We start from the raw sequence: 26,175 nt of genomic DNA, 5'->3' as shown, positions 1-26,175 counted from the left end.
GATGTAATCCCCTCTATAGTTAGATACAAATGGAGTCAAGGGGCTTTCTCCTACTGTCTATACCCTGATATTTGTAACAGACAATTGACAGAAGTTATTGTTCAGATGGGTTTATTCCTACGTCTATGTCCCTTTGAAATAGCTAGTTTGCCCTGTGTTGCTATTCTACATATGTAGTTATTACCTCAGCCCTAGAGGTCGCTGGTGTGTCGGCTACAATTGGGGTGTAGAAAGCCTTTCCCTTTCCTCTGTCACTACTTTCCTATGCTAAAAATGTTAGGTGCATATCCATTGGTGGTCGGGTTTCTACTTTAATGTTCCCGCACACAACCATGCAAAAACCTGTTCGTGGATGGAAAATACCATTCCCTTTAACTACGGAGTTGCAATTGATGCAGTGTAAACAGGGGAATGTGCCAGTACGGTGTGTGATCAATTTTTTGGAGGGTAATCTTGTCTGTACGAGTTCATCCCTGAGGTTCTTACTTCTCTGGAAAGCAAACACCGGTGTTCATTGAACAGATCTTGTACTCTCATGTCATTTTTGAAAATATTCCAATGTTTTCTGATTGTCTTCTTGATTTTGTTGCTTTGGATGGAGAATTATCGACACGTACACAGGTCATTTCAACTCTCTGACTGGTTTCTTTGAAGCGGATAGTAAAGTATCCCGATCTAGGCTGTTGACTCTTTGAACTGCCGAGTCCAATTCTTCTTGGTGGTAGCCTCGTTGAAGGAATTGTTGTGCAATGCAGTCTTCAGGATCACTAACAATCCTCTTAACCCGTAGAAGTTGGCTTAACGGAAAGTTCCTGATTTAAATCAGTTGGTGGAAGCTCAGGCGGTGCAACAGGTTGTTGCGATTGGTAGGTCTCCAGACTTGTCACAGCCAGCACCTTCTGAACTACAATTTGCATACTTCTACTTCCATATTAATTATAAGATTTGAAAAGACTCCAAATCAGTGGTGCCCACTCCCTTCGCTGTTTGCTCTTTTTCCTCCCATTGCGAGACACAAAACAGTGGAGGCACACATTTTTTTACTCTAACATATTTTTTCATTTCAAGAATTCATTACATTAATATGTCGTTTGAAGACATAGAAGGTCTTTCGTCGAAGTGCGCTGAAACCTTAGGGTTTTCTATGGAGGAAGCAACCATAATCCTTGAACTCATCAGCGAAACATCAATAAGTACACATGGAACCACACCAAAGGATCCAGCAAAATGGATTAAACAACTAGAATACTTGGTACGGAAGGAGATCAACAGGAAACTCCACGCAATCACCCTGGGTCGTTACTTTAAGAACCAACGCATTCCAAGGGGACTTCGAATACAACTGCATCCCACTCTCTGCAAAGAGAGTAAGGAATTTGTTTGCAAATGGTAGGCTATCCTAAATAAATGCTCCCTTGACTTGATCTTACTCACGATTCAAGAACTTGCCAAAAATGTTGTTACTCTCAGTACAGAAATCCAGGAGATTAAAAAGGAACTTGTGGAATCATTGGGAAAAGAAGAATACGACCTAATTCTTTCCGATATAAATACTAAACTTGAAGAGTACAAAACTGACCTGGAAAAAAAGAAAGTCAAGAAATGTAAGCGAGACACGTACGATTACATCAATGACGAAGTATATACATGGATGGAGAGATATGGCCCGATAGCACCAAAAAAGCTCCATAAGTATCCATCTGAAAATAAAATACCTCCAGCTCAGATTCAGAAACACCTGTTGAACAAGCAATCAATAATTCAGATCGTACAGCTAGTCCTACGACAGCACCAACATCATATATGGTATTATATGGTGTGCGCACAAAAAAGAAAGGTTCCAAGAGTCCCCGTCATCTTTGCAAATACCCAACTGCTCACCGAGGCGGGTCACGGCTTGGTTGGGGTGTGGCCCTGATTGTGGATAGACTGTGAACGAGGCTCTCGGACCACCCTGGACATGTGAGTACTGGATGCAAGATTCTCAAATGAGGGGCAAAAATTGAGAACCAATGGTGTAAAAGATAAGGGTGACGAAATAGTGGGAATTCGAAGTTTGGGTTTAGGGCCTATGTGAGTGAAACTGTGAGGCGTTTCTTATCTATCCTTTATATGGCCATTAGGTTGTTGTGGAAAAAGAGATAAAAAGGAATACGGGATCCTAGCTCCGAAGGGGGGTAGAAGGCGGCGCCACGTAGCATTGTCTCGACCAGTGCAGGATAAAAGTGGAAATAGGGAAAAACGTAGGAGTGTCAAATATTTAGTAGGCTCGGAGTAGTAATTTAGATACTCTTTTTCTGTGTGAGCAGAATTCTTCAAGGAGGTAGCCTAAGGGGGCTCAGAGGTGAGGAGTGAATAAGAAAATAAGAATAAGCGATAAGAAACTAGAACAAATAAAGGGGTGATCTAAAGCAGAAGATAGTACATGTTATATGTTACATGTTCAATGTTGTTGAAGTAATTTGTGTTGGTCTGTCGACAAAGCATATATGTGTCTATGGTGTCTATGCAATAAGTATTGATAAAAAGTGTTTTATGGTTCTTTGGTTCCTGAAAAAGGTGTAAGTAAAAAAGGGTATTGACATTCATGGTGGTGCAAGTGAAAACGTATTGGATAAAGGTATCGGAAAGGGTGTCTTTTATTACTTGCATTGTGTAGCACACCCAGTGTAGAAGTACAACTACACTGAGAATCAAACAAGACATCATGGGAGGGAGTACACCACTAGCACAAATTTGTCAACACCTCCCTCTGTACAGTGAGAAAATACAGAAATATCATGAACAATGGCTCACAGAAATAAAAGGAGAGGGCTCGTCCCAAATATGGCCAGAAGGAGGGTCCTTTGAGAAAAGAGTGTTCGATCTTTTAGCAACTCGTTTGTTAGCAAAGTATCGAGGTAAGCAACTACAAAACAAACGTGAAGTACTAGATCTGAGGAGAATGTTTGAGGAAGCAGCCTTGAGCAGCGATACAAATAAGAAAAGGCCCTCAGGAGGACCAGAAGCCCAGACGGAGGGAGAGGGAATAATGGTGGAGGAGTGTTCAGCAAAAACAGGAGAAAATGATCTCACTAAGCTTTACCCATTATTATCGAGGCCCACAGTAGGATACAGTGAGCCCAAGTATGTGCCTGCATCGAGTGCCCCGACAACCACAGTTGCCACGGCACTGCCGCCGTATGATCCAAGAGGGCTATATGAGCCCACTAGCGCCCCTCCGGTAGATGTAGCACGGCTTACTGGGGATTTAGAAAGACAACTTGCTAATACTCAAATGGAAATAACACGGCTAAGAGCACTGTGTGATAGGGGACAGATGCTGCCGGGGGGAGAGGTACCACCAAGTGTAGCGAGTGACTTAACACCTCCACCCAGCATAGCGGGGGGGGGGGGTATACACCATCTCTGCCGCCACAAGGGAGTGTGCCAAAGGGACCAGAACATGAGTGGCAATCAAGACAGTTTTTCTTCCATTTAAACGACAAGCCAATACGAATAGTATGAGCAGAAGCCGCAGATGACAAATCAGGAAATGGACAGGGAGAAAGAGAATAATAATAGGAAATAGATGAGATATGGAGTGATCTGGATGAGTACAAGAGGGGGCGGCAGCGGCAGGATTTCCGCTCCCATTACGGTTGGACCCAGAGGATGGGGGATGGCTCCGAAGGTGGCAAGGGAGGTTGAGGCAAAGAGTGGGAAACATGCTGATAAGTAAAACAAAGAAGGGAACGGTAAATAAAAAAGGAGGTAAGGCCAAATTACAGATGCCTCTGATACAAAAGGGGGCAGGGAGACCGCACTACATACCATGGGCACAGATGGACAAAAATAACCTGTTGAAACTCCTCCCTCCACTTTCGGGTGGGGCGCCGAAGTGGATACACGCTTTCGAAAAGAACACAGCAGGGGTACCATTGGCCATAGGGGATGTAAAAAGTCTATTAGTGTCCGCTATCGGTGATCAAGCAGACGGGGTGTGGATGAAGACCGGTTTCCCGAGAGTAACAATGAACTGTGACCGCCATGATGGGTCATCATTCAACAATATAAGAGCATAAGTATGGGATGCATTGGGGAGGACCTTCCCAGACACCCCAGACTTACATTTAGTGATGCAGTGTACTATGGGAGAAGAGGAAGAGGCTACGCAATTCATCCTTTGGGTGCAAGACTTGTGGAGATCAGAAACTGGCACGGCGTGGGACCAATCCACCGCCCTATTTTACTTCATAATTAAAAATGGGCTCCTGAAGGATGTACAGAAGGCCTTGGATAAAATAGCTGGCATAGAAGCCAAGGGCTGGCCAGAGATTCAGAGCATAATAGTACAACATTGTAGGAGGATCAAAGAAAGAGAAAAAGAGATAGCACAGAGAAGGTTGGCAGACGAAGCAAAATTGGTTCCAAATAAACTAGTGAAGGCTGCCGCAATGAATTCAGCCCTACCCACTGACAGGCAGGGGGAAGGAGAGGAGGGGTCAGGAAATACACCACCGAGGATGGCAGCAACTTGGTCTGCAAACAGACAGGAGCAATGGGAAGGAGAGGAGGGGTCAGGAAATACACCAGCGAGGATAGCAGCAACTTGGTCTGCAAATGGACAGGAGCAATGGGAAGGAGAGGAGCAGTACAAAGGCCACCAATGGCAGGGCAGACCCGCAAGAGGTCGAGGTGGGTACTGGGGACAGCGAGGAGGATTTCGAGGAATGGGAAATAGAGGATTTGGAGGGCAAAGAATGAGGGGACGGCCCCAAAGATCATGTTGGAATTGCGGGAGGTGGGGACATTTTTTTAGAGACTGCAGAATGCGACCAATGGGATATTACCAAGGGCCACCTCTCATGGGGTACCAACAGCGGTGTGGTCACCCACATCCAGGCAGTCCCTATGGGTTACCAATGGGGAGGAGCGGGCAGAACAAACAATGCTATAATGAGCATCAGCAGAGAGCACAGCAAATGCAACCCAGACAGCAACTCCAGCAGCAAGGTATGCAACAACAGGTAGCACGTCAGAACACAATGGGAAATGCAAACACTAAGATTTTTTGCAACAACTTCAAATGGCGTGCCAATACCTTTCCGCGGCACAGCGGTAGTGGGGGATAATGTCTTTTCTGTCCCAGGAACAGAAACATACACAGACTAGGACAGCCCACAGAAAGCACTTGTGTCACGCTCACCTGGGTCTCTGCCGAAGCGATGGGGTCCTCCGATTCCCTTCCTCCTTCTTCTTACTGAGTTAGTTGGGGGGGTAGATCTGTCGAAAGAAGGTGGAATTAGTGGGTTCCCAGGTAATTATTCCACCCCCTCATGCCCTTCTTCCCCAGAATGGTGCCTGCTTAGCTAGGGGATGTCTCACCTTCTTTATTGATTTGGTGCACTCTCCATCCTGCATGTGCATGGGTGCTGCTTGTGGCGAGAGCGATTTGCTGGCAGATTCGCTGCCATGGGTTTGACTTGAGTTCCAACAGAAAGTCCTCTCACCGGTCAGGATGCGGTGCCCAGTTACTCCACTGGGATAGCGCGTGTGGGTTCAGTTTAAATTCCAAAGGAAGTTCTAACCAGCCTGTGCAAGATGTCCAGTTACTCCAATGGGATCCTATACTGTTCAGGTAAGTTCTTATGCTGGTATAAGTTCTAGTGCCGGCGGGAGGAATGAACTTCCACTACTAACGATGTCTTTTTGTGTCTCTTTACAGGACTGGAGTCTTTGGGCTAATGTGAAGTAGAGGAGCGGCTCCTGCTCCACCGAGGCGTCGTCTGAGGTAAGCAAGCTAAATCCTTGTAGCGCGGGAGGCGGGGCAAGAGCAGCGCAAACTTACTGCTTTCTCTGTTCTCTTCTCTCTTCTTCCTAGAAGCTGCTGGGTTAGAGTTCGGAAGACGAGAAGCCGTAGAGATGAACGCTGGATCCAAAAGGCGGTAAGTGTGTGCATTCAGCAACCGAGATCACGCAAAGCACGGACCGGTCTCTGGACGTGGCTTATAAAGGCAGCCACGCTCAGAGACTAGAGCACGCTGCTAGTTCTTGGTTGGCACACAGGATCTGTAACAGGAAGTGGCAAGCACAACTACCTAAGCCTGTTTTACAGGTATTCCTAAGAGTTGCAGCATGGATCTTGGACCAGAAAGGAGTTCTTTGCACGCCAGGCTCCCGCCCAGAATGCCCCCAACTGTCCTCTCCATATTTACCCCTAACTAGGGGTGAAAAAGGCGTAAAAGAGGTTCCCTGGCCAGTACCCATGACAACTTGTGTGTAAAGTCCTATCAACTACCCTATGTGCAGAAGAGGAACCACTGGTGGGTGAGGAGAGAGGCAACAAGCAGTTCATCTTTATGGTGGATTAGGGAGCTGAAAAATCGTGCCTCATGGAAGGCTGGTTCCCACTCTCGGGAACACATTTGGAAACGCAGGGGTTCTCTGGGGCTATTTTAAAAGCTCCTTACATGTAAGATCTAGACATAATGGTGGGGGGAAAGACTCGCCGATAAATTTGTTGGGACGGGACCTCCTGAGCAAATTGAATATGACTATGTCATTCAGAGAAAGAGGGATAGTGTGCTCCACTCCAGGGGTATGCCCAGTAAGAGCAATGTTGATGAAAAGCACTATGACAAATGAAATTGCAGTAAGAGGGGTACCGACAGATATGGACATGGTCATTTATGGAATACGAGTACTTGCTAGAGTGGTGCCAGAGATAACACGCAAGGAGTGAAGAGTACCATCTGATTTTGTTTCCCGCCTAATTGTAAGCTCAAATATTGTGCCAGGTACAATAATGTCTATGGATCTGGAAGGGGTACAAGTTTCAAGCAAACATATTGCATTAATAGGACTGGACACACATGGATGCGAATGGAGAACAGTGCTGTGTATAGACCCGCATATAGCTTTGCGTGATCTGACTGATGAGGAAATGTTTACGGACAATGATACTGATGGGGAAATTATAATGGAAATAAGTGTACCTTGTGACATAATGATCCAGCACAGAGAAATACACAACCCTCTCATGGCTAGCGTTAGTCCAACACCCACTATATTTGATGAAGACATGGAAAAGGTACTGCCAGAATTATGGACTACAGGCTCACATGACGTAGGGCTATTGCAAGAGGTCACGCACATAAAAATAAAATTGAAACCAGGTGCAATTCCGCCTAGAGTAAAACAGTACCCATTGTCAAGAGAAGCAGAGGAAGGAATAAAAGAAACTATAAACGTATTACTACAACAAGGCATAATAGTGCCATCAAATTCACCTTGAAATACTGCAATCTACCCAATCAAAAAAGTGAGAGGCGGGGCTTGGAGGATGATACAGGACCTAGACCCACTTAATGACGTCATACAGAAAGAATTCCCTCTAGTGCCTAATCCTGCATACCTAAAGAAGCCACTTGCTTCACAGTCATAGATTTGAAAAACGACATTTTCTCAGTGCCACTTGACCCCAGTTGCAGTGGCCAGTATCTTACAGCATTTACATTGGGAGGCAACAGATATGAACATTGTAGGTTGCCACAGGGATACTATGAGAGTCCAAGCATCTTCAATAGGATTTTGCATGAAGACCTTGGTAATGTGGATGTAGAGAGCACGATAATACAGTACGTGGATTATCTCCTCATCTGCAGTAAGAGTGAAGAACAATGCAGAGACGATTTGATTTCACTACTAAATTTACTGTCCACAAAAGGATACAAGGTGGCCAAATGTAAACTGCAATATTGCCTAGTGGAAGTAGTACCAGACATAGCAGCAGCAATACATCACACAATAATACCAAAAACAGTGAAGAATATGCAAACATTTCTTGCCATTTTTAATTATTGCTGTGCATGGATATTGGACTATGCAGCATACACACGCCCACTATTGCAAAGGTTAAAAGAAGCACAAAAGAACAGCACCCCCATAAAAGACCTCACCTCACACGTACCAGTCTTAGCAAACACTGATTATGACCGTGAGTTCTACCTCTTTTCACACTGTAATGGAATACTGATGACAGCAGTTCTTACACAAAAAACATCATTAGGCCACACGCCATTGGCCTACTACAGCAGCTCATTAGACTAAGTGATGCAAGGCCACTTCGTGTGCGAACAAGCTCTCGCAGCAGCAGCCTTCGCGATAGAGAAAAGTGCCACCATTGTGATGGGCTGTTTCGTGACACTGTATGTGGAGCACTCACTGTTTGCCATTTTTAGAAAGGTCTAAATCAACTCTCAGTACACAAAGGGCAACAGCATACGAGATCATGACATACAGCCCAAACGTTCATGTGGTCAGATGTAAGATAGTGAACCCTGCCACATTCATTACTGAGCCATGCACAGTAGAAGACATGCAGGCACATGATTGCGCCACATATGAAGGAGAAGAGGACGACATTCCAAACGTAAGTGAAAATGCCCTCAAGGAGGGAGAAATATACTTCGTAGATGGGTCAGCATCAATAGACAGTGAGACAGGAGAAAAACATGTAGGAGCAGCAGTGGTTAGAATTGAAGGAGAAAAGGACGAAGTTATTGTGCAGAAACGCCTCCCCTCACACTATTCAGCGCAGGCAGCAGAACTGATAGCACTAATTGAAGCCCTACATACAGATAAAGGGTGTGCAGTGACAATATATTCTGACTCGGCCTATGTGACAACAAAGGTGCACTCGGGATTGCCACGATGGTGAAGAAGAGGATTCAGGAGGGCAAATGGCTCACTGGTACGGCATGCAGCACTGTTAAATGACCTAATTGAAGCACTAGCAGAACCGTCAGTGGAAGCATTGGTAAAATGCCAAGCACACACCAATAACACAGACGTGATCTCGCTCGGGAACGCAGCAGCGGATGCTGCCACAAAAGAGGCAGCATATTTTGATGTCCCCCAACCACTAGAGTGCATTGTAAAAACAACCAGTTCAGAAGTACAGGAAGAAGGGTACAACTGTACACCGATTTTACAAGTAATAGAATTGCAAAAACGTGCACCATTAGAAGAACAGGAATTATGGGGAGAAAGGGGATGCAAGCAACAGATTTAATATGGTGACAAAAACTGACAGGGAAGGTAGTGATGCCAGTAGAATTGTTACTGATATCATTCCAACAACTACACTCTCCAACACATGTAACAAAACAACACATTGCAGCAGAGATTCAAGAAGAATGTTTTTTTCCCAAATTTGCAGGAACATTTATCAAAATTGACAATTGAATGCACTACATGCCAAACATATAATTGAGGGATGACTCTCAGAACACTACGATGAACACTGCCACGTCCTGTGGGGCCTTTTAGAGAGCTCCACATTGACTATGCAGATATGGGAGAAAGATGTAATGGAGTAAGGTATCTCATTGTAATAGTTTGTCCCTTCTCACGGTGGGTGGAAGCTGGGCCATGTCCCCACCCCGACGTGAAGTGTGCAGCCAAGTTTTTGGTACGAGAGGTTTTCTCCAGGTGGGGTATATGCGATGTGATCAGGTCAGACAACGGCATCCATTTTGTACACAATCTCTTCAAGGAGGTAACCACCTTGTTAGGTGTTAAGCACAAATTATGTTTGATTTATCAGCTGCAAGTAAACGGGATGTAGAAAAAATCAACAGCCTGCTCAAAAGTAAACTGTCCAAGTTGTGTAACACACTTAAAAAGAACTGGGTGTATTGCTCACCTCTAGCATTGTTCCAACTCAGAACACAACCAAGTAAGGACCACCATTTGAGCAGGACCACCATTTGAGCCCACACAAAATAGTGACGGGACGGCACATTTATACACCACTATCACCAGTAAGAAGAACATCAGATGCTCACAGAGCTGCCACAGTGCTGGCCGATGAATTTAAGGAATACCTTACTCAACTGACACAGGCAGTACGGAGTATAGCAAGGCAAATAGCACCACCATTTACACAGAATAGTGAGACAGATACAACGGTGCCAGCACAAGACAGCCCAACACGACAGTTAATGCCAGGAGAACATGTGTATGTACGTAGTTTCATACGTAGATGGAATTATCTGTGATTTCACAGCCCATACGAGGTCATTTACTGCATGCCCACTGCAGTGAAAGTCAAGGGGTTGAAGTATTGGGTGCATCTCTCAGATGTGAGAAGGGCACACAATAGCACAACACTGCAGAGTGAGCAACAACAGAGCCAAGAAGTTGCAAGTGGTTAAAATAGAGGCATGAAACATGAAATACAAAATTACAGGATTTTAGCGAGCATGCAACAAAGAGAATATGCAACAATAATGAAAAATGTATAGAAAATTGTGTTAAAGAAGCTTACAGCATACATCTCTCTCTCTATCTCGCTCTCTCTATTTCTGTCACTTGCTATTTCTTCATGTCTTTCTATTGAGTTCACCTTTTCTAAGCACCTTTATGGACTCTGATAGAAGTTAACAAAATAAATGTAGCAATGTGAATATCAGAAAAGTAGGTGTTTTTCTTACTAAAGAGTTTTTGATTACTCAAAATAAGATAAAGATTATGAGTGGATTTGTAAAAAGAATGTGCTATTTTATGAAAAGAAAATGTGTATAGAAAAATATTAAGTATTTTATGACATACCTAACCATTTTATATCACCCATTTAGGTGGAAATATGATGGAATGGAGGGCCTCACTAACAATGACTCCAATTTTGATAGTGATAGGGTAGATAATAGAGTGAATAGATACTATAATTATGAATACGACCTATATTTTGCGTAGTAGTGTTTTCTGTAATGCTATTTTGCCTTGGTTTGTACTGGAGCGTGTCTTTCATAATTTGGGATATGAAAGAGGGGGGAGTGGGGTAAACCTAATACGAGAAGGATCAAGCCTTATATGGGATGGAGTTAAGGTCATTTGGTCACATAATGCCTCCCTGAATGATAATCTTACAAAATTGCATAAAAACCGAACTGTCAAAACAGCTGTTCTTACATATGCTGCTATAAGTGATAACATTGATGATGAAATTCATGAGTATGATGGTGATTATTCCCTGTTCTGTACACCTGACCTGACATTCGCAAACCCACATGCAACTGCAGAGCCTACCTCATATGTCACTGATTTGCACTTTGGTCCCAATGCCCCAACCACCCAATATCCCTTGGTACCACAGTCCTGGCAAAATGATAGTGTACGAGATGACGCAACATGGGCGGACATTTTGCCTATAAAATATCAAAGAGTACAGATGTTATATAATGATCAAGGGGGGAGCAGGAGACAGAAAAGGGGTGTTGGAGGGTAGAATTTTGATGTATACCATGGCCTGGCATTAGATGAAATTGAAGACCCCCGCCACCCCGACCAATCCAACAAATGGTACTCAGACATGAGCGCCACTGGAAAACAAGCAACAAACAAAAGTTGTTACGTTTGCTCCCTCAATCCTCACGCCTCTGGCACACCCAATGTTCTTATACCTCAAAAAGTACCCTTGTCGGATGCCCAATGTTTAGTTCATCTAGTATTATGTAGGATTCAAAGCACCTTCCAATCACACACAGTTACAACAGAAATACTGCAAAATGAAAAAACCTGCACAAGTAAACCACAGGGATTGATTTGCATCAAAGAACCCTTTTTTGTTTCTGAGGGACACGGTTCATGGAAAACAAGTGACATGACGAGACAATCACGTGCAAAGCTGAGGCATTGCGAGGCCTAACTGAAGAGAACTTTCAGTGGGTCAAAGAGACATGCACTCCGGTCTGGTCACAGCACATCGCAAAACTCATGTGGGTTAGAGCTCTCGAGAAACCCATTAAAACATAGAAAGAAATTGGACATGAACTTTGTTTCTATGGCAAAGGGAAAGTACAGATGGGTTCTAACATACAATGCAACAAAACAATCATCATTCCAGGTAAGAAAAAGGGTACAGCAGCACTCATGGACATGTAATGGGTATGTGGCAAGCAAGCATACCTGCATATCCCACCATCGTGGAGGGGTACCTGAGCCCTGGCCACACTGCATTCAGCGCTAATGGTGATTCCAGAAAGCCTAATCCAAGGGGAGAAAAATTCGGCTGACATATCGGCAGCACCCCAGCCAGCAACAACAGAGCCTTCCACATACGACATTCTGTCTGAAAACGAACTACAAGACAGGGTGTCTCACAAACGACGATCATCCAATTATATCTCCAGCAAGTCATCAGATCTCCTGGCTGAGATTCCAGATAAGTACAAGCTCTTAAACTCTGCTGAAACATTTTTTGCTTCCCTCCTGGTGCCAGGACTTCAAGCGCGGACAAATGCCAAATGGCTGCAGATCGTATGCTGGGAGCTGATCCAACTAGCCAACGACACTGAAGAAGGATTCAATGTCATAAAGGTGGAACTTTGCACCTTGTGCGTAATGACAATGCAGAACCGGTACGTCCTGGACCTTCTCACAGCAATGGACATCAGTGTTTGCCGAAAAATCGGGAGTGCCTGCTGTACATTCGAACCTTCTGAAGACGCGGACAATGGGACACTTTTTCACGTCATCTCGGCGGGGCATAGTTTGGGGGAAAGAATGCAGAAGGAAGGAGGAATAGAGCCGAGCAACTGGTTTGACGACATTTTTAATTGTATACCATCCTGTTTCAGTGTGATGATGAAAATGTGTGTGTCAGTCATCGTTTTTCTTTTACTATTTTTCTGTGTGTGCCAGATGGGCATTCGATGTTGTGCAAAATCAATGCCTAGTTCTGCAATGATGATGGTAACAATGGGCAAATCGACAGCGGTAGCAAATGTGAAAGATGCTCAAATGCAAACAGGGGAATCAAACCCCCCTAAGTATCACCTGACAGCAGTATATCATCAGCATGGGGACAGGGTGGATAACTAATACCACACCACCATTAAAGAGCCATGTGAATTACAATGGTACAGGAAGGTGTGGGTGGACCTGGATGGGGACGGGGGAATATACATGACATGTACACCTGATGAATACGCCAGGAGAGGTCAGAGCGTACAAGGTGTTTGCAGGGCTTGGATGCCAATAAAAGGGACTCACGCATGGGACGAGGCAGGTCAGTGAGCAGAGTACTATCGCAGTGAAAATAGTAATAAGGATTAGTTTGTTACTTTAGATGTAACGAAAGGGTGGAATGTGTGGGAGTGAGGGGTCATTTGGGCCCCCCTCACACATTCAGCACGAAATAACCCACTTGCTCATGCATTAGCGAGGGACGCCTCCATTGCCCGCATGCTAACATTAGCATAAGTGGGGCTATTGTGGGCTACACTTGGCTTCCATTTTGTGTTTCCTCGACTCCATCTTTGGACAAGGCATCACTTCGATAATACGAAAAGGCTTCTCTCCCCTCTGAAGCACACGCACAGCGCGCTCATGGCTCCCACCTTTTCTCCACTGTCTGAAAGCCTCATGAATCCCTTTCTCACGGATGCGCTGGGGATAATTGAAACAAATAATAGAATGTATCATATCACCCTTCCTCTGTGATCACTGTTCTGTGTATGAACGGGCCTGAACCATGCCTTGTAGCTCATCCATCGCCACATAACCTGCTCCTACCTTCTTACTGCCACTGTTGGAAAATGACTGCCAATGTAACCATGTGCCCTCCTAAGATATTCTCTTGATGTACCAGAAGTGTGACCCTGCTATGCAGCCCACTCCAAATTTCCCCACTAAATGCAGATCTCTGTCACAGTATATTGTGCCCTAAAACTAACAAATGTCAGTGTACCCCCCACTTGCCTTGATTTGCGAAGACCCACCCCGCCACCCAGGTTATCCTGCAGAACAAGACCCCTAAGTCCTGAACCTCATAAAAGTCCCAATGAAAGATGATGTACACCTGTGTATGCAATTTATAGGCTTTTAAGATTTATTCAAAGGTATACTAATGATTTTTGTTTAATATATGTCTAGTGGTAGTGTCTAATGCCAGCTTAGTTACTGTCAACTCTACCTCGCCGTGACCTAACCCTCACCCCTCCCGGACAGAAGCAGCTGGACCTTGTGACGCTCACCCTCCCGCCATCTGGGCAATCTTTCCGTAAGAAGCAGCGCCTTCAACGACATATGTGCCATCACTCCTCAGCCAATCCTGCACTGTCATAGTACCCTATGTTAGCTGCGCCATTTATGACGATGTTTTCCATTATAATTCCTTGTAACTGTACTGTTTGCCAGAGCGCTCTCACGCCAGCAGAGTTCTCTGGATGCCAACTTTATATAAACATACTAATCTTGCAACCTGTTCTCTTAGTCTCATTCCCCACTGGGGTGTGTTGCATTTTATTATTCTGCCTTGGTAAGACGGGGAGTGAGCCTTTACAGGGGTCTGTGTTGTACATGGTGTGTCACACATAACAGGGTCCGCCCCTTTGTGATTTCATCATTGGGAGGTTTTGCTGCTTATGGCGGTCACATGAGCAGCCACATTGTAACTCACTCATAATTAGTTTCCTGTGGCTTTGAGCCAGGGCGGTGTGCCAAGGGTATTGTATAATGGCTATGAACAGTGCTTGTTTAAGCCTGTTTGAGCCGGGTGAGTGAGTCAGATTCTGTTTAAAAGTTATGCCATGCCACCATGCCGTAAGTAAATTGTCACTCTTATGAACACGATGCATATAGAGGAAGCGCTGTCTCCTTGCTTGAATTCTCTTACTGTAGGGAGTTGTTCTGGAGATAATGTTGTGAATGTAACTAAAATGGGCCGTTTGAATGTGAGATCTGCAGTTGAACATGCCATGGATGTTCAAAAGCTACAGCTGTTAGCAGTCACAGAGACTGAGCTATCACAGGATAGTCCTAGTATCATTAATGAAATGTTGGCCACAGGCTTCTCAGATTTGTTTAAAAAACATAATGCCAAAAGGGGGTCGGGCGGTTCTTTTCTTTTTTCAAATTAATTTAGAGGGTCAGTACCAGAAACACAAGTATATTCCTTATTTGAGCATCACACAATGAAATTGAGCACAGGGGCAGACTGTTGTTAGTTACACCTCTATATCATCCACCTAAGTATAATAAACAGTTTTAGTACATGTTCAATCAACCCGTGAATAATTACAATGCTTTTCCGATAAGTGTATTCTTGGTGATTCAACACTTGCCAAAGATTGTATTCATCTATTAGATTTTTTTAAGTTTAAGACAACTTGAGTCTAGTCCTATGTACTCAAGAGGTAATTTATTAGATTTAGTGATTGATTTTAATATTTCACTTTTTAATCACACAATTACTCCAGTAAGCTAGTGAAAGAATGCATTCATATATCTTTCCTGTGCCTCTAGTAACAGTGCAGACAACTAAATGGTCAAGGCATGCATTACATTTCTTATGCAAAGCATATTTACAGTCAACATATTGTAGTTATCCAGGACAGGATTTAACTTAAGTTCCTGAAAATCTTTTGAGTGTTTTATTATGATAACGTGTTAGATTTCCTTGACCTTTTGGCACCAGAACTTCGGAAGCAGCCTAAGGCAAAACATCATCAGAATAATCATTGGTTTTGCTTAGATGAAGAGTAGGTGAGAACTGGAAAGACAGTGGTGTGCCTCTCCTTTATATGCTGATAAAATACAATGTTTGAAATACAACTCATACCTTAAGAAGAGCACAGATCTTGCTAAGGACACATATTTCTCCGAGTGAACGTCTGCTGATCAGTCTAACAATGCTGAGGTTTTCAACATTTATCAGAAACTTATAACAAGAGCAGATGAAGTGGAGAAAACAGTGCCTACCCACTCTTTGTGTAATGAATTAGCCTCCTTCTTTCAAACTAACATTATGCTATAGCATCTGCACCCAAAGATCAGGTAAATCTCTTTTCTGTCTCATTTCAATGCGCTGTAGCTTTGAAATGTTTTGAGAAGAGTCCAGAGTATTAAAGCTTCTGGACCCTCTCCCTTCTAAACAAATAAAAGAGCAAATTCATAATTTTGCAGAAGACTTATATTAATGCTTCTTTTCATAGTCTTCTTTTCCTCTTTATTGAAAGAGGCACAAGTTACAACCCTATTGAAGATGGAAAATGTGGACCCCTCTGATCCAACCAATTCTAGACCTATTTCCAATTTTCCTTTTTTAAGTAAGATACTGAAAAATAGGCTACCTTCCAATTATCTAAATACTCAGCAGTAATCATCTTCTAGCTAATGCTCAATCTGGGTTTTAACCTCTATCTAGCACAGAAACCTTGATACTCTTCATTCGAGGGAAAACCGATGGAGATCAGAGATAGAGGAGACTCAGCAGCTCTTATTTTATTGGATTTGTCGGCTTCATTCCATACAGTAGACCACGTCATGAACGTCTCAAATCCTTGATGCATAGTACAGGAACAACACTGGTATGGTTAGAATATTTTTAAAGAGAGGAAAAGACGGCAAAGTTGGGGCGCTTTCTTCCCATGGAAACTCTGTAGAATGCATTCTTCCACAGGGATCTGCTTGGTCCCTCTTATTTATAATGGTCATATATTTCCCCTGATTCAAATTATAAATGAATCAGGTTTTGAGTGCCAAATCGATACAGAGTTCACCCAAATCCTGGTGTACCTCCTTGGAAAAAGGGTGAAGGTGGTTCAATGGAAAGAGGTTTAGGAATAGTACGGACATGGATGCAGGATACTTGTTTAGGATTAAGCGAGAATACAACTGAAATACTTCTATGTGGGGCTGACATGAAAACCCCTCCTCCTTTTCCCTGCCCTACCAGTTAAGGTAGCCTCCTCCTCCTGATTCAGTAGTTAGAAATGTAGGAATTCTATTTGATTGCCAACTATCGTTTTATCCACAGGTAGATGCTATGATCAAAGGTGCACATTTTCACATATATAAAATTAATCACTGCAAACACCTCTTGGATATGGTCCTTCTTAAAGTTTTAGTTCAGGCTATTGAGTTATCAAGAATTCAATACGGTATGTCTGTTTATGTCGGTGTTTATGAGAAAAATGTGTCCAAACTTCAAGCAGTGCAAAATCACACACTCCAAGTTATCATCGGGCTGAAAAAATGTGAGCATGTTTCTCAGGCTCGGCGGTGCCCGGCTGGCTACTGATAGAAAACCAGATTCAAGCCTGTGCACTCACATGTATCTGGAAGGTTACAAATGGCATTGCTCCAAACTATTTATCTTGCTTGTCTTTTATCGTTATGGAGGAAGATCATTCTGCACTTTACGGTGCCATTTATGGAATGAGCTCCTGATTTTTAATGTAAACAGCTCTACTACACAAGCTTTTAAATTACAGATAAAACAATACTTATCTTCCTTTTATGTGCCTTAAACTAGATATGGAAAGCAGCTGCTGGGTGTATTTTTCGATCTATTTGTATAGTGGTTTTATATGTCATGTATAGCTATTCAAATTGTCTAATTGTTCATATGTATGTGTGTGTTAGTGCCTTAAATTGTGTTGGTGATATGCGTTGCTCTTAATAATGAAATATTACTACTACTACTACGACTATGCCAGTTGGGAATTGTACAGGTGTTAAGTGTTTGGAGGTTTATCTAGGAGTTGAGAGGAGCAAAGTGGTAGGTGCTGGTGGCAGGCTGTGGCGCCATCCCCTTGGGTTCATTGTGCGGCTTGAGTAATGCATTGCAGTTTTGCTGCAGTATTGTCTACAAGTCTGAATGTCATTCGGGTGTGTGGATGGTCTCATGGAGGGGTGGCAGCATGTGGCATGTGTTTCGTTGCATGCCCGGGGTGGTGTTGGGGGTTTGCCGTCATCACTCGCTACTTCTTTGTAATTAGAATGAGTATGGGAACACTGGGGCTGCCAATGCAAGAGGCAGAGGTAGCCAGATGGTAGATGGCAGGCTCCATGTTATATTACAGGTTGTTTACAGAATTATTGTACATACATATACATATTTATATTGAATGCCCATGCACTTCCACACTGCCAATATCTGTGCCAATCAGGTTACTTATGTATTCAGTCTCTATAGGCCTTAGGGTAATGTAGGTGATATGAGAGTCAAGACAAGGTTACATAAGAGGGCATGATGTGGGTATTGGATATTGAAGACCATTATCAAAGTATCACTGAAGAACACAATGAGAAAACCCAGTAGGCTCAGTATAAAAGCACTTTGGAGCTCTGGAACTTAGATGACTGTAGAAATGAATAATGATGCAGAAATTGAGTAATTTACCATAATCAGAGAGGAAGACTAACTTGTAACCTGGATAACCGTGGACATTACAACTGCATACAACATAAGGTGCATAGGGATGGTGAAACATACTACTAAATCAATATCCAATATATAAGTGTTATGGTTGCCATTGGAAATTGAAATTTTAGGACATACATAGGAGAGGAAACTGGAAATAAGGAAGAGGATTGTGGAGAGGATGAAGGTAATCATAGGATTAGAATGTTGAGCCAGAACGTCAAAAGAGGCAGACATTATAGCTGCTGTTAAGTGTTCAAGATATAAGGTGAGGAGACGTATGCTCTTTTATGTTTGTTTTGTAATTTCTTAGGGTGGACTGTCAAACTGTAACAGCATTATAGCGGGTAGGGATGGTGTTGATCAGTGTTACTCATTCATATCCTTGTATGTAGAAACAAGAATGAGTTAAGGCTACCTCTCCCTTTGACGCTGGGGTAGTGTTGACAAAGAACTACATATAGCTAAGGAATGTTTCCATTAGCTGTATTTGATCACACTGTGACCACAAAAGTGATGGGTGGAAGGTTTTGAATGAATCTGAACCACTGGCATTGCTCTGGGCAACCTTCCACACCACCATTTTTTAGCCCGTCTGCACCATTGCAAAAGGGGTCCAGCCATACGCAAATCAGTCAGGTACTGACACCAATGGTAGCAGCCCAGCCCGAACTGCTAGGCCAGGTCCCCTCTGCACAGAAACACAAGCAACCCCAGACATGTTTCGGCCTTGTTGGGCCTCCTCAGTGAGGTGCAGCTTGGTTCCCTACAACACAAAGGTAGTTAAAACAAAGTTTATTCTAAAATTTCAGCATACAAATAGACATCTGCATATGACTGACATAGTCAGTTATTATTTCGAAACAGTACTAAATCAGTGAGGTTAGTAACATGAGGTATATATTCATGGCACATTTCAGCTGTCAACACTGTTTTAGTGTTTCTGGTTCGGAGACTGTATGCTACAAGTTTTGTTTTACAATTTTACCAATTTGCTAGAAAACTCTGAACCTTCGTCAGGACACTAGGTGCTGAAGAGCATTTGAGAGTTATATAGCAAAGACATGTTGACAAAAGATCTAGATGTCATCAAAAAAATGAAAAGACAAGACAATCGATGGGTATTAAGTAGACAAGGGTGTGATCAAAACAGAACCTTAAAAATAGGAACAGGGAGAAATGTAGGTGCCAACATACCCACAAGTGGTTGGGTACGTCTTCGGGCTAGGAAACAATTGTGTAAAGGACTATCACTGGTATAGGCACTAGATTGGCGGAGCTTGTAGATAACTGCACAATTGAGAACACTTAGTTTGGCCTCTTCTTAGTTGGGCAGGAAATTATTAGACGATTCATTATGTACAACAAGTTTCAAGAGGATTTTTTGGGGTGTTACCTGGTAGACCTAAGGTATTGAACATGATCAGTGAAACACCGGGATGTCAGCAATGTTTGACATAGGTTGTGATGTGGGTCGTACTGTAAAAGGAAAAGCAACAGAGAAAAAGCTGTTGTTCCGTACCTTGCTGATGGGCTATGCAGAGATACTTTTTTTGACTGAGAAACAGTACAGAATATATTTAGATCATTATATTAAATGATCTCAACTGGTGCGAGTGCATGCTGAGTATCAATGATCAGGGACAATAGCTTAGGAGATGCACTTACCAGTCGGGCTGCAATTAGATGTAGAGTAGCGGCCGGGTCCTGCGCATGCGTGATAGCAACAGGGGAGCTATATACGTGTCAGCTGAGTTGCCAGAAATGGTAATAGAACCACCAGTGTCTACTATCAAAAAACGGCGAGTCCTGCAACAAAAAGAAAGATTCTCTAGACGTAGGAAAGCCAACATTTGAGGCATATTTGTAGAAACACTAAGGTGTCAATAGCAATAGTGACAACGCTACTTGGCTTGGCGTCTCTGTCTAGCACCTGTGGAGCGTTACTGTAGGTGAAATGGTAATATATCGTGTCCAATGGAGAAAGCATTGCGTTAGGTTCCCGAAGGTCTATGCTACAAGAGTGGGCGTACATGCAAAAACCTGTATTATCGGTGAAGCTATAGTGAGAACTGTTGCCTAGCAAAGTGCTTGGCTTGGCGTCTTGATCGAGGGATCCGAGCACCATAAGACTTTTATTTTAATGAAAAAAGGTGAATCATAACAGACATGGACCGCTGAGGGTCCTGTATAAGTGAAAGGCAAAGTACAGTGTCTGGATTGGGAATTCCGACAACTGAGAGAGGCTGAAGTTGCCGAATGAATCCAAGAGAGGCCACAGGTTATGGCTTACCGGTCAGGCTTCCAGGAGGAACTTAGAAGCAGCCATCTGGTACGCATGCGTGTTGTGTCGAAGAGTGGCCGAGGCCGTGGCAGCTCTCTTACAATTTTTTGTGTCGTCTGTTGCTAGGCAACCTAACATATTGCCGTACAGATTGTGTGAATCTAGTCAATGAAGGGAATATTCGTTTGAGAACACAAAGTGGTGTTCTTGGAGGTGCAAGACGTATATGGAGGACGCAGGGGCCCCAGATGGGGTGTATTAGAGTGGGGCGTGACAATATTAACTCATTAAGAAATGTAGAGCATGGTATAAAAATGTAGCAATCACAGACTTATGATACAGAATATATCACCAAAAATTGGGATCAGTAATGAGACATTATCAATCGTGCCATAATACAGAAATCAACTGTTTTGTAGACCAAAAATAATTTCAACATGGTTTGGCTTATGTCTTCCTCCACAAAGTATTTCTTCCGTTGTTCGTGATGATTCTCTGATGAGTTGCTGTGTTTGCAGATCAATGACTCGTATTATATACACAGACAAGCAATCTCTAAGCATCTAATACAGCAGAGTTTACATGACTTCACTTTCATAAACAACAATTTTAAGGAACTACAAAGGAATGTCTATTATAGGTTGATGTATAGACTGATTTCACTCGCTTCTTTATATAATAGGGTAAGTCCCAACATATCAGGGCTAAGGGGGGACTAGTAGTGCAAAGTTTGCAGATCGATGATTAGTATTCTATATTCAGACAAGCGTTTTCGAAGTGTCTAGTGCAGCGTAGTAAGCAAGGCTCTGTTTTAATAAGCAACAGTTATAAGTGTAGCAACACAGGGGGTTCTGGGAGTTTCTCTACTAACGGCCTATAACCCTGGGATAGAGTCTCAACCAGAGTCTTTAGCTCACCATCCTTTCACAGAAGAGAAATTTCCACTAGACATCAGTCTTTGTCCTGCCCAAGGGCAGTCCAGCACAAAAATGCCTGGCAATTCTCTTCTGAACAAGAGTACCAACAGCAACCCCAGACACATGTTTCAGCGTGGTTGGGCCTCGTCAGTGAGGTGACGCTGTGCCTCTCTAAGAACAGGGAGCAAGGGTTCCACATCTGGATTATCCCAGTAACTTAGGGTGAAAACCAAAAGATACTTAATATGCAAAAACAAGGGTGGGGTTCTGAGATATTCTCTACACGATGGTGAGCTAAAGACTCTGGTTCAGACTCAAACACAGGATATAGGCCGGTAGAGAGAAAGTACCAGACCCCCCTTCCTTATACATATTAAGTAGTTTTGGGTTTTCACCCTAAGTTACTAGGGTACTCCAGACGTGCAACCCTTGCTCACTGTTTTTAGAGAGGCACAGCTCCACCTCACTGACAAGGCCCAACCAGGCCGAAAAACGTGTCTGGGGTTGCTGTTAGTAGTCTTGTTCATAAGAGAATTGCCTGGCATTTTGGTGCTGGACTGCCCTTGGGCAGGATAAAGACTGACATGTAGTGGACATTTCTCTTCTGTTAAAGGATGGTGAGCTAAAGACTCTGGTTGAGACTAAACCCGGGATATAGGCCTTTCTTATGCATATTGAGTAGATTTGGGTTTTCACCCTAAGTTACTAAGGTACTGTAGAGGTGGTACCCTTGCTCACTGTTTTTAGATAGGCACAGCTCCACCTCACTGATGAGGCCCAACCAGAATGAAACATATGTCTGGGTTTGCTGTTGGTACTCTTGTTCAGAAGAGAATTGCCTGGCATTTTGGTGCTTGACTGCCCTTGGGCAGGAAAAAGACTGATATGCAATGGAAATTTCTCTTCTTTGAAAGGATGGTGAGCTAAAGACTCTGGTTGAGACTAAACCCGGGATATAGGCCGATAGAGAGAAACTCCCAAAACCCCCCTTACTTATGCATATTGAGTAGATTTGGGTTTTCACTCTAAGTTACTAAGGTACTCCAGACGTGGAACCCTTGCTCAGCTGAGCTCCACCTCACTGACAAGGCCCAACCAGGCCGAAACACGTGTCTGGGGTTGCTGTTGGTACTCTTGTTCAGAAGAGAATTGCCTGGGGGGGTGCTGTTGAGCAGCCCAAAGATGGCTGCCTAGCCCTATAGCTCCATGCTGAGCCAACACACATCCTCCTGCTGTGGCGGATCCCCGGGACACCCCCACCCTGAAATTTAACCCACAAGAAGATTGAAGTAGGGGGCCTCTGCGGTCCAAAAATCAGAAGCAATGGACCATTCTGTGAGCTGTTTGAGCCCCTGCGCCACAAGAGGAGCCGAGCACCCGGTGGCGGCTGCGACGCAGCGTATCATGGATCGAGCCGGCTGACTCCTCCGCCTCCTGACCCCGGCTGATAGCTATATTGGGATACAGAGTCACTGCCACTGAACGGCAAGCTGGGCCGATGTGCTCTGTTCCTCTCTGGCCACCCGCCCTGAGCTGGCAAGCCCTAAATCACTTCATTGACTGTGCCTTCCGTGGACACCCTGGGCCTGGGAGAGTGGGCTGGCCCTACCATCAAGGACCTCTGCTGTGTTCCATTCCTCTGTCGGGCTGGCTCCAGTGTGTGCTGGGCCCCTCAGCCCCCGCCCATCTCCATCGGCCAGTGGGGCCACGCTCGATGCTCGCCTTCCCTGCTCTGGGCCCGCGTCAGGGGGACGCCGTGTCATTCTGAGCCGGAGCCACCTCCCGGCTCAGTGGCCTGCTGATGAGGAGCTTGCCCCCGCTGATACTGACAAGCAGCGTCTCCTGCTCCACTGCGCTCGTACAGGTGAGCTTGCTGCTGAGTCCGCACGGCTGAGGGCACCACGCTACCCTGGCGTACACTCGGACCCGCTATCACCAGAGGCGCCTCCTTGGGGGGCGCAGTGCTGTGCACCTGCTGAAACTGGCCCTTGGGGTTTGCACGCACACTGCTGGGGCTACGGTGCAACACTGCCACGTTGAACTGTACCGAGGGGCAGGTGCAGTATATTTTCTGTGCAAACCGGACAGGCCCACCCGAACATCCTCTGCTCATGGCTGATTCTGCACGCCCTCTCTGGACACAAATCCTTTACTAGTGGGTAGCCCCGGCCACTTGAAAACATTTCCTACAGACGTGCACCGCCATCTCCCTCTTTTACTGTGGATGCTTGCTGCTCCCTGGATCAGCTGACAGGCCATTTGGCCCCTTTGCCTTGCTGAGATTGCACGTTCACTGCGATGACCCGGCCCACTCGTCTGTGCTACCCAGTGAGGCACCTCATATCCAGAGTTGTGAGTACGCAATCCTCCCTAACCGTCCTGCGCTCTTGCCCTAACACAACTGTTTCAAGTGGCTGGGCACTGTGGGTCTCACTCTCCCCTGGTTTTTACCTACCTGGTGCGCCATATCAAGCTTCATGTGCGTGGCTCTGTGAATGCGGTGGAGAGCATAGGGGGCCTGCACACTGCACAATTCGCCCCTCCATTCAGTGATACCCTGACTTGAGCTGGGGGTACTGTGCAAACCACGCAACCGGCCCCAAGCCCAGGGCACCTCTCCAACGTGGACGCCATATCTCCTCCAGCTGCGCGGTACGGGTCCCCCTGCCTCGTGTACCGATTTAGAGCTCCCTGCTCTGGATCTCGGATCCCGCCCGTCTCTGCCTTGTGCAGCACCTAGGTGAACCGCCTGCTTACCTGTCAAAAGCAGGGGGTACAGAATGTCAGAACATGTGAGATCCCACATCAAAGGAGAGGTCAACAAGATGCTTGATTTCGGGGTTATAGAGTCCTCTACAAGTCCATGGTCTAGTCCAGTTGTTCTAGTATGTACCGAAGGCAGAATCCAAGGAGTTGTGATTCTGTGTGGACTATAGAACTCTAAATGCAGTTACTAAGACTGATGCCCATCCTTTGCCAAGGACAGATGAACTGGTGGATAGACTTGGTTGAGCCAAGTACCTCAGTACATTTGATCTAACCTCAGTTTATTGGCAAATAGCACTGACAGACCATGCCAAGGAGAAAACTGTATTTTCTACCCCAGCAGGCCTCTACCAGTTAAAGGTTATGCCTTTTCGACTAAAGAATGCACCTGCTACATTTCAAAGGATGGTTAATCAAGTTCTGAATGGGATGGAGGACTTCTGCATGGCATACTTGGATGACATTGCAGTGTTCAGTTCTACATGGAAAGAACATATTGATCACCCTGGATATGTTTTGCAGGCTTTTCAGCAGCCCCATCTGACCATAAAGGCAAGCAAATCTCAAATTGGTCAGAGTAAGGTGGTCTACCTTGTTCATGAGGTAGGAGGAGGTGAGATAAGGCCATTGCCCAGCAAAGTACAAGCTGTGCAAAACTGGGCCACCCCTACTACTCAAACCAAAGTGAGAGCTTTCCTAGGTCTCACTGGGTACTACAGGAATTTCATTGAGAACTACGGGACCATAGCTTCTCCCTTGAATGTGATCTCCTCTCCAAAGTTCCTTAAAAAGGTTAGATGGAATGAGGAGTGCACTCAAGCCTTTGAAAGCCTGAAGAAAGCCCTTTGTCAAGATCCAGTCCTAAGAGCTCCTGATTATCACCAACCCTTCATTGTGCAGGCAGATGCCTTCAATATAGGTATAGGTGCAGTCCTTAGTCAACTGGATGAGGAAGGTAGGGAGCACCCAATTTGCTTCATCAGTAGGAAACTGAAGGAACCAGAAACAAGGTAGGCAACCATAGAGCGTGAATGTGTTGCCATTGTGTGGTCTTTGAAGAAGTTTAGACCATACTTGTATGGATCTACCTTTGTGATTCAAACTGACCACCAACCCTTGAGATAGTTAATGCAAATGAAATGGGAGAACCCAAAACTTCTAAGATGGTCAATCTGCCTGCAAGGTTTTGATTTCACCATTGAGCACGGAGCAGGATGTCACCACCAAAATTCTGATGGTCTCTCTAGGATGTTTTTAACCAACTAGAGGTAGAGATTCATCCAGGAGTGAATTAAATCCTCCTGTCCCTTAGTCTGGGGGGGTGGGGGAGGGGCGAGTGTTAGGGAGAATTCTCATGAATGGCTAATTTCCCTTACCTATTGAGTCCCTCAGCATCTTTGCTGGATTTCTAGGATTTATTTTTTCACCTGGTGAGAGTGTGGACCTTTTCCCACTCTTACATGTGTTTTGCCATGTGTGTTTTTACCATTTTGTGTGTTCTTGGGCTCTGGAGCCTCACCTACTCCATGAGCACCACTTTTTTGTGTGTTACACAGCACCTTCAGTGCAGTAACACAGGGTTGTCTTTTAGACTTCCCACTGACACCATTTTTTTGAGGCTGACTACTGTTCCCCAGAAACATGTAAAGTTGCCATTAACTTTATGTAGTCTCTTTAAACCACAGACCCAGTACACCCCATCGTACATGGAGTATTGGAAAGGGTTAATTTGTATCCCTCTTTGTCTCTGCCTCTTGGAGCCTTGCTTCGCTCCCTTAACATTAAGACTTGGCTGGTAACTACCCTAACCTTTTTATCGCAATTATATTGTATAAACGTGGTATTGTTTTAGGCTATTATATTAGCCTCGAACATAAACCTGCTCGATTAAATACATTTTATTTTGGCTCCGGCTGGGTTTATTCGACATTTCTTTTTGTTAAAGTCTTTCTCGTGCTTTTCTCTGCGCGCCAAACCGGGGATGATTCCTTTGTTCGCTGTCTTTTCACAGGCTT

At 44.5% G+C, this 26,175-nt stretch overlaps 1 long non-coding RNA gene across 1 annotated transcript in view; it reads right to left on the bottom strand.

Annotated features, from left to right (window-relative positions):
* LOC138511023 (uncharacterized) overlaps window positions 1–26,175 on the bottom strand; it is a 351,810-nt gene that overhangs the window by 294,137 nt on the left and 31,498 nt on the right. The window contains exon 3 of the long non-coding RNA XR_011280543.1: window positions 19,862–20,002. This is a non-coding gene — a long non-coding RNA (uncharacterized lncRNA). The remainder of the gene's footprint in view (window positions 1–19,861; window positions 20,003–26,175) is intronic.

This window comes from Ambystoma mexicanum, chromosome 6p (genome assembly GCF_040938575.1).
Source record: "Ambystoma mexicanum isolate Mex_15411 chromosome 6p, UKY_AmexF1_1, whole genome shotgun sequence".
Taxonomy (NCBI): domain Eukaryota; kingdom Metazoa; phylum Chordata; class Amphibia; order Caudata; family Ambystomatidae; genus Ambystoma; species Ambystoma mexicanum.
The sequence above is the reverse complement of the archived record's forward strand: the minus strand, read 5'-3'. Positions and strand labels throughout refer to the sequence as shown.